Here is a 7,550-nt window from a genome sequence, read left to right as displayed (position 1 = left end):
GAGGACCTTTTTTTTTTTTTTTTGGTGAAAATACACATAGCCAAAGTTATGCCATTTCAAAACAATAACTGGATTTTAATCACGTTTCCAGAACTATATTTCGAGGACATGTGTGGGAGAGAGGAACTTGTAAACAACATCAATCAATCAGCCAAAACCGTAATGTGAGAAATTCTACAGGAAAAAATGACTCAGTTCCTTCGAGAAATGATTGGTATGGAGGGGAAGGAAGAGAGAGGAGAACCGTTACAGATTAAAACAGGGTTAAGAGACATATCCAAAAATGCAATGCTGGATCCTTTATTTGGACCCTAATTTCAACAAACCAACTGTAAAATGACATTTCTGAGACAGCTGGGGAAAAACGCATATAGCCTGGGTATTAGATGCTGTCTGGAGGCAGTGATGATTCAGTGGTAGAATTCTTGCCTTCCATGCGGAAGACTCAGATTGATTCCCTGCCAGTGCACCTCATGTGCAGCCACCACCCATCTGTCAGTGGAGGCTTGTGTTGGAGGTCAACTCAATGGCAGCTAACAACAACAGAGGCAAGAAAGCCAGGCTTATTTGTGGAAATTTCAAGTAGTTTAATGCCCAATTCGTGGTGACCCCATGCACAACGGGACAAAATGCTGCCCGGTCCTGCACTATCCCCATGATCTGTTGTGGATTGGACCATTGTGATCCATAGGGTTTTCATTGGCTGATCTTTTAGAAGTAGCTCTCCAGGCCTTTCTTCTTAGTCTGGAAGCTTCTCTGCTGTTGTTAGCCTCATCATAACATTAGATTCCATTAAGTAAATACTGTTTATTTGGTTGGATGTGAATGTGACTACACTTTTTTAAAAAGTGGTTAAGTGACAGAAATTCATACTGAAAAAAAGTCCAGGTTTCGGACTGGACGTTACCTGACCCACTGGTTCTCTTTCTGTGGTCTTCAGGTCAGTAGCAGCACTAGCACCCAATGGGGAAGGCCAGGGAATTGAGCATCTTCCTCAGCACCCCCCTCTCTCTCAGACCCCTCCCTCCATGCTCCTCTCATTTCACTGCCTATGGACGTCTAGACTCTACTTCTCTCCACCTGTCTTATCCAGATCACCTCTGAACTGGGCCACCCACATCCACTAATGTTTCGTTTCTAATTTATTCAACACACAGCAGCAATAGGGCCCTTTAAACTTTAGGAGTGTGTGTCAGAATAACACTAGCTGCTGTAACAAATAAACTTCAAAATTCTATGACTTAACCCATAGAATTCTATGTATGTCTATGTCACTATCCAGTGTGGCTGGTCCTTGATGGCAGGAGACTTCCTTCTATGAGGTAATTCAGGAACCTAGACACCTTCCATCATGTGGCTCCACCCTTCTAATTGTTGTTGTTGTTAGCTGCCATTGGGTCGGCCCCGGACTTATGGTGACGCCATGCACAATCGAATGAAACATTGCCCAGTCCTGCGCCATCCTCATGGTTGGTTGAAGATTGAACTGCTGTGATGCAGACGGTTTTCACTGGCTAATTTTTAGAAGTAGTTCACCAGACCTTTCTTCCTAGTCTGTCTTAGTCTGGAAGCTGTGCTGAAACCTGCTCAGCATCATAACAACATGCAAGCCTCCACTGATAGATGGGTGGTGGCTGCACATGAGTTGCATTGGCTGGGAATCAAACCCAGGTCTCCCAGTTGGAAAACAAGAATTCTACCACTGAACCACCAATGATCTCTCCAGCCTCCTCAACATTTCCTGCCTCAACATTTCCTGCCTCTAAGAGAAGAGAAGAGAAATAGCATTCCAAGGAGGTACAGCTGATTCTTAAAAGCCCCACCCCAGTGATCAAGTCATATGTTATTTCTACCCATATTTCATTGGTGAAAATTAGTCATATGACCACCACTGGATGCAAGGCAGCCTGGGAAATGTAGTCTCCAGCTAGGCAGCTATATCTCTAGAAACAACGCCATACGTGCATCTCCACTTGTAGAGGATGATGTGTGTGGAGATATACATAAAGAACTTAGAACTACATGTGGCGCATAGTAAGTACTTAATAAATGTTACTTATTTTTATTTAAGTAGCACCCACAGATTCCTTCAAAAAATCAAAAAGAATAAAAAGGTATACAATAAAAATTAATTCTCCCTCCCATCCCAGTCCTCCAGTCCCCTCACCAAGGAAACTAATACTATCAGTTTCTAGCACACTCTTCCAGTATATGTGGTATGTGTGTATTTACACATCCATATAAATATGCAAATATAAATACATAATTTTTAAACAAAAAATGATATGATACTGGTATATTTGCTTTACTTTCATTTAACAATATATTTTGGAGATCATTACAAATTTACATACGTAGATCTGCCCATTTCATTTTACTGGCTGTCTAATTTTCCATTGAATGGATGAAACATAATTTATTTAACCAATCTTCTACTGATTGGAAGAAAGTTTATGTGATTACATTTTTTCCTTATTTGATCAAAAGAAGAAAAGAATAATACTCCCCAGACTGCCAGCCTTTGAATATGAAGAGGAGATTGTTCTGTGCCATCAAGTCGATTCTGATTCACAGTGATCCTATAGGACAGAGTAGAACTGCCCCATAGGGTTTCCATGGCTGTGACCTTTGGAAGCACATAACCAGGCCTGTCTTTTTTTTTTTCCTCAAAGATAAATAGTGCATGCAACCTATATAGCTGGAAAACATGCTTTTTTTGTAAAACTGACATTTGTTGTTGTTGTAAGTTGCCATTGAATCAGCTCCAACTCATGGCAACCCCATGAGACCCCATGTATGGCAGAGTAGAACCACACTCCATGTGGTTTTCAAGGCTGTGGTCTTTCCGAAGCAGATCATCAGTCCTTTCTTCTGACGCACATCTAGGTGGGTTTCAACCACCAACCTTTTGGCTCATGATGGAGTGCTTAACCATTTGTGCCACCCAGGGACTCGAGTCTGGTATGTGGTAACCACTAAAATAAATTACATATTTTAATATAATAATTACTTTGCAAAATGCAGGGTGAGTGCTTGGCATATAGTAGGTGCCCAGTCTCTTCCTTCCATTCCAGCTAAGACTGGCCCATAGCTGGGAATTGTTATTGAAAATCTAACAACGCACAAGCATTTGCTGAGATGCTGAGGGGGAACGGGGAAGGTGGCCCCCGAATCCACCCCAGTTGGGCTGTGTGTCAGGTAGAGGGATGTCTCCATGCAGTCCTGCTCAGCTTTCTAAGGCAGATGCCCGGAGTCTAATGAATGGAAAACTGAGCTGACGGAGTTTATTCTAGAAAAGAATTAAGCCCATTTGAAGAAAATACTTCAGTAGGCTCGCCCATGCAACATGAAATGGCGTTCTGATGTGTGTAACAGAATTACTAAACAGTGGGGACTGCATATGCTCCTTTTCCTCGGGTGTTTGGGAACCAGAGAGAATGTCTGGCCCATACAAGTATGCAGGTGAGTTATGCTAATGAGCACCTAAGCCTGCTGGGAGTGGGCAGCAGTGAAATCACCATGAACCAGAGCCTGGGCATTTCCAGGCCCACAGCTGGAGCGGTTTGTTCTCCTTTCCAAGGCTCCCATTCAGCCAGGGGGAGGGGACAGGAAAATCATATGGCTTAAGCAGGGCCTAAGCAAGAAGAGGCAAACTTTCTCCTTCAGCCAAACCCCATCAATGGAAGGGTGATAACATTTATTGCAGGCCTTTAGTTTGTCAGGCTCTGGACTGTTCTGAGGCCCTGCTTATTGTGGCCCCTCCAAACACTCAGATGCTAGATGGCCATGGAAGTGACCTGCCCTGGTCATAGTCAGCATCCAAGCAAGGTCTGTTGGTTCCAAGGCTTGGGTTGTTGGAAGCTCCCTGTGGTGGGAAGATCCATTTTAGAACCATCCAGACATGCATGCTGCAACTTACTAACCACGTGGTGACCCCATGAACAATAGAACGCCCAGTCCTGCACCATCTTCACGAACGTTGGTGTGCTCAAGTCCATTGTTGCAGCCACTGTGTATTTTGAGTGCCTTCCAGCCTAGGGGACTCATCTTCCAGCACTGTATCAGACAATGTTCTGTTGTGATCTGCTGGGTTTTCATAATTTTCAAAAGTATATCACCAGGTCTTTCTTCCTAGTCTGTTGTAGTCTGGAAGCTCCATTGAAACCTGTTCAACATGGGTGACCCTTATGGTATTTGTAATACCAAAGGCATAGATAGCTTCCAGCTTCAGAGCAACACACAAGCCATCACAACATGACAGACTGACAGACAGGTGGTGGTATCACCGTGTACTCATGGTAAAAAAAAAAAAAGCAAGTTTCATTTAAGAATGTTCTTGATAAGCAAGAATAAATGGATCGATTTTAATAAAGCTTAACTCAAGGCACATGACTTTTCAATGTTCTGTGTGACAAAATGGGAAGTTTGCACGAAGCCCTTTTGGTGCATACTGAAGTACAGTGTTGGCCTTGAGGAAAAGCACGTAAGCAATTTCTCAGGCTGAACTAGCTTTTTTAGTGGACAGCCATTTCACCTGAAATTACAACCAACACACAAACTATCGCTATTCAGACTTGCGTTATTTTGTTTCTTTTTTTTTTTTTTGCAATTTTTAAAAGGAAGATTTATTTGACAAGTTTCACTTAGTACAATACACCTAAAAGGAAATCACAACAAAATATTTAAATCAAGGCCTCAAAATTTCATATAAACAGCAAGACCAAAATCCTAAAGTATTAGTATTGCAACTCATTTTCCCCATTAACTTAAAAAAAAAAAGGGTTAAACTTACATGCCTTACAGGTTATTAAATGAAGCTAGAATTAACAAAAATACCAAATGTTTCACTTTTAACCGTAGACACAGTTCCTATATTTGAGTTTTACAAAAAAAAAGCATGTCTTTCAACATGCATTCAATGTTCAGTGTAATGTGATATAAGCGCAACAGTTAACATAATTAAACTGCTTTAACTTAAATACGCTTACTGCTTATGTGCATCCTCCAACTAACTCAAGAAAAGCTGAAAACTGTTTAACAGTTACAGTTTACTCAACTTCGTTGTTACCACTAGATGAATGTTTTGTGTTCAAATACACTGAGCCTGAACTTGTTTTAAAACAATCCCGATTTCCACTTAGAGTAAGCATAAATCACAAGCTTGTATTGTGAAAATGATAAACTTAATTTTTTTTTTCTTTCTCTTAAAAAAAAGTATTGACCAAGAGTCAGCGATCAGGCTTACATTCCCCATCCACTAGTCCTACGGGACATACTAGACATCCCCTCGTTCCGCTCACAGCCATAGACGCACGGCTTCCGCTACTGTCGTAGCTGCTGTTCATTGCTCCTTGGCTACCTATGCAATGTTTGATTGGAAATCGCTGAAGTTTTCCTGTAAAACTTGGTCATATCCACTCATGCTGCTCTGTCCACCATAGCTGCCTCCATAACCACCACTTAGCTGCTGGTGCTGGGCCACCATAACTGGACTGGTTTGACAAGCCCATGCCTCCCATCATTGGTTACCATAAGCACCACCGTTTGCCCCTGCTGAAGATTTCAAGAAGAATTCAATGTATCTGTGTTCATAAGCACCACTGCCTGCCCCTGCTGTAGATTTCAAGAAGAGGTCTACATATCTGTGTTGCATACTTGCTTTGTCTTTTGATATTGCTGCCACAGCATCTTCATGAGTAGCAGACTCGACATCTACTTCACCAGTTACTCTGCCATCAGGACCAATTTCAACAAGTACTCTCACAGCATTGAGCGATGAAAAACAACGATTAATGTCATTCTCAGTAGCTCTGTAAGGTAAGCCCCTCATGCGCACACAGTGTCCCGTTGTGCTCTGGAAAGTAGAACCACCATCCCCATAGCTGTGATCAGATATTCCTGAAAAACAATAACTGAGGTCTCTTAGCAATCTAGCTGACCCAAATCCATCACCGTCATTACAGCTGTTGTAGTCATTCTAGCCTACACCATAAGCACCATGCCTCATGCTTTCAAAGCCATCTCCCCTGCCAGTCCTGCTATACCCTCTGCCAGCCCCAGGTCTGCCATAGGGACTTGGCCGCTGCATGGCTATACCTTTTCGAGGTGGATCATAGTGAGTTCTAACTTCAGCTTGATTACTCAAAGATTTTGATACGCCTCTGCCTCCCTATTCTTGCCTTGTGTTTCTTTAGAGCCTTTTCAGCTATTTCCCGTGAAGCAAACTGTACAAAGGCCTCCCCCGTACTCCTCCTCTGGAAGTCCACCAGCAGTGTTATCCCATTTGGCATGATTTCCAACGCTAAGAAGAACTGAACAATTTCTTCCTTGCTCTATCCAGAGGGGAGTCCACTAAGCCACACAAAGCCATCATTGGCGTGTAAGGTCTATCTGGACCAGTACGCTTCAATACCCAATCCATTTCAATGTTGTTTCATTTGGCCATCCAAAGAGGTGCTTAGAATTAGTCAGTTTTGGAAAGTTAGAAAACAAATTTCAGACTTCTGGGTCTTTAGATAAGCTAGGAAGAGCTGCCATAAACTTCCCTAGATGCCCATTTCTGTCTGGTCAAATACTTAAAATTCAGAAGAAGGTAAGAGCTATGTGTTTGTTTTATTTACAGCCCTGGTGGTGCAGTGGTTAAGCATTTGGCTACTGATCAAAAGGTTGGCAGTTTGAATCCACCAGTTGCTCCTTGGAAACTCTATGGGGCAGTTCTCCTGTGTCCTATAGGGTTGCTATGAGTCGGAATCGACTTGACAGCATTAGTCATCGTCATCATCCAGGCAACATAAATCAAACCTTCAACATATCTGTATCCCATAGTTTCTCTGTCTTTTTTTCAGGACCAATTTGACTTCATCTTCTGATTCAAGTTCAATAAAATCCTTGCTGCTTGGTTTGCCTTCTCTGTTGTAGATTAAACGAATACCTTGAGCCCCATTTTGAATTTTGTATTCAGGAGAAAAACCACTGCACTTCTTCAGCCACGTAAAACCAGGGCAAGCTCCGGGCCTTCAGCACGAATCCCTCTCTGCCCTCAGTGTCCTGGTGTCGAAATGAGACAGCACAGACTACTTTGGCATGGCTGAGAAGAAATCAGGCATTTTCTTAAAAGTGAATGAAGTGAGCTTGTCATTTCAAGGGGAAAAAAATGACAGTGTTTGTTGTCAATGATAAAATTTGGTCCTTCCAGTGAAAATTAGGGTTCGGGTAAGTCTGTATCTACCACCATGAGCTGGATGGGTTTTCAGTAACTGAAGACTATTCAGGTAAGGCATGTAGTCATGTTAGTGAATGTGATGTTTTGCTATTTTAAAATGAAAGGTGCCAACATTTGGAAGATCTGCATGACCCAGGGAACCAATGTTTCCAAATGACCAATGTGTGATGTTACAGGATCATGCATGGGTGAAAGATCCTTCCAAAGTGACAGACCGACCAACAGATTTTTTTTTATATAATTTTTTTATTGTACTTTAATGAAGTTTACAGAACAAACAGTTTATCATTAAACAGTCAGTAAACATATTGTTTTATGACATTGGTTA

The 7,550-nt window shown here is 42.0% G+C and overlaps 1 pseudogene; it reads right to left on the bottom strand.

The window, feature by feature from the left end:
• Positions 1-5,354: 5,354 nt before the first annotated feature.
• On the bottom strand, positions 5,355-6,421 carry LOC101359430 (heterogeneous nuclear ribonucleoprotein H-like; annotated as a pseudogene).
• Between the last annotated feature and the right edge of the window lie 1,129 nt (positions 6,422-7,550).

Source organism: Trichechus manatus, unplaced genomic scaffold, assembly GCF_000243295.1.
Source record: "Trichechus manatus latirostris isolate Lorelei unplaced genomic scaffold, TriManLat1.0 scaffold00011, whole genome shotgun sequence".
Taxonomy (NCBI): domain Eukaryota; kingdom Metazoa; phylum Chordata; class Mammalia; order Sirenia; family Trichechidae; genus Trichechus; species Trichechus manatus.
Note: the sequence above shows the minus strand (reverse complement) of the source record. Positions and strands in the feature narration are given on the sequence as shown.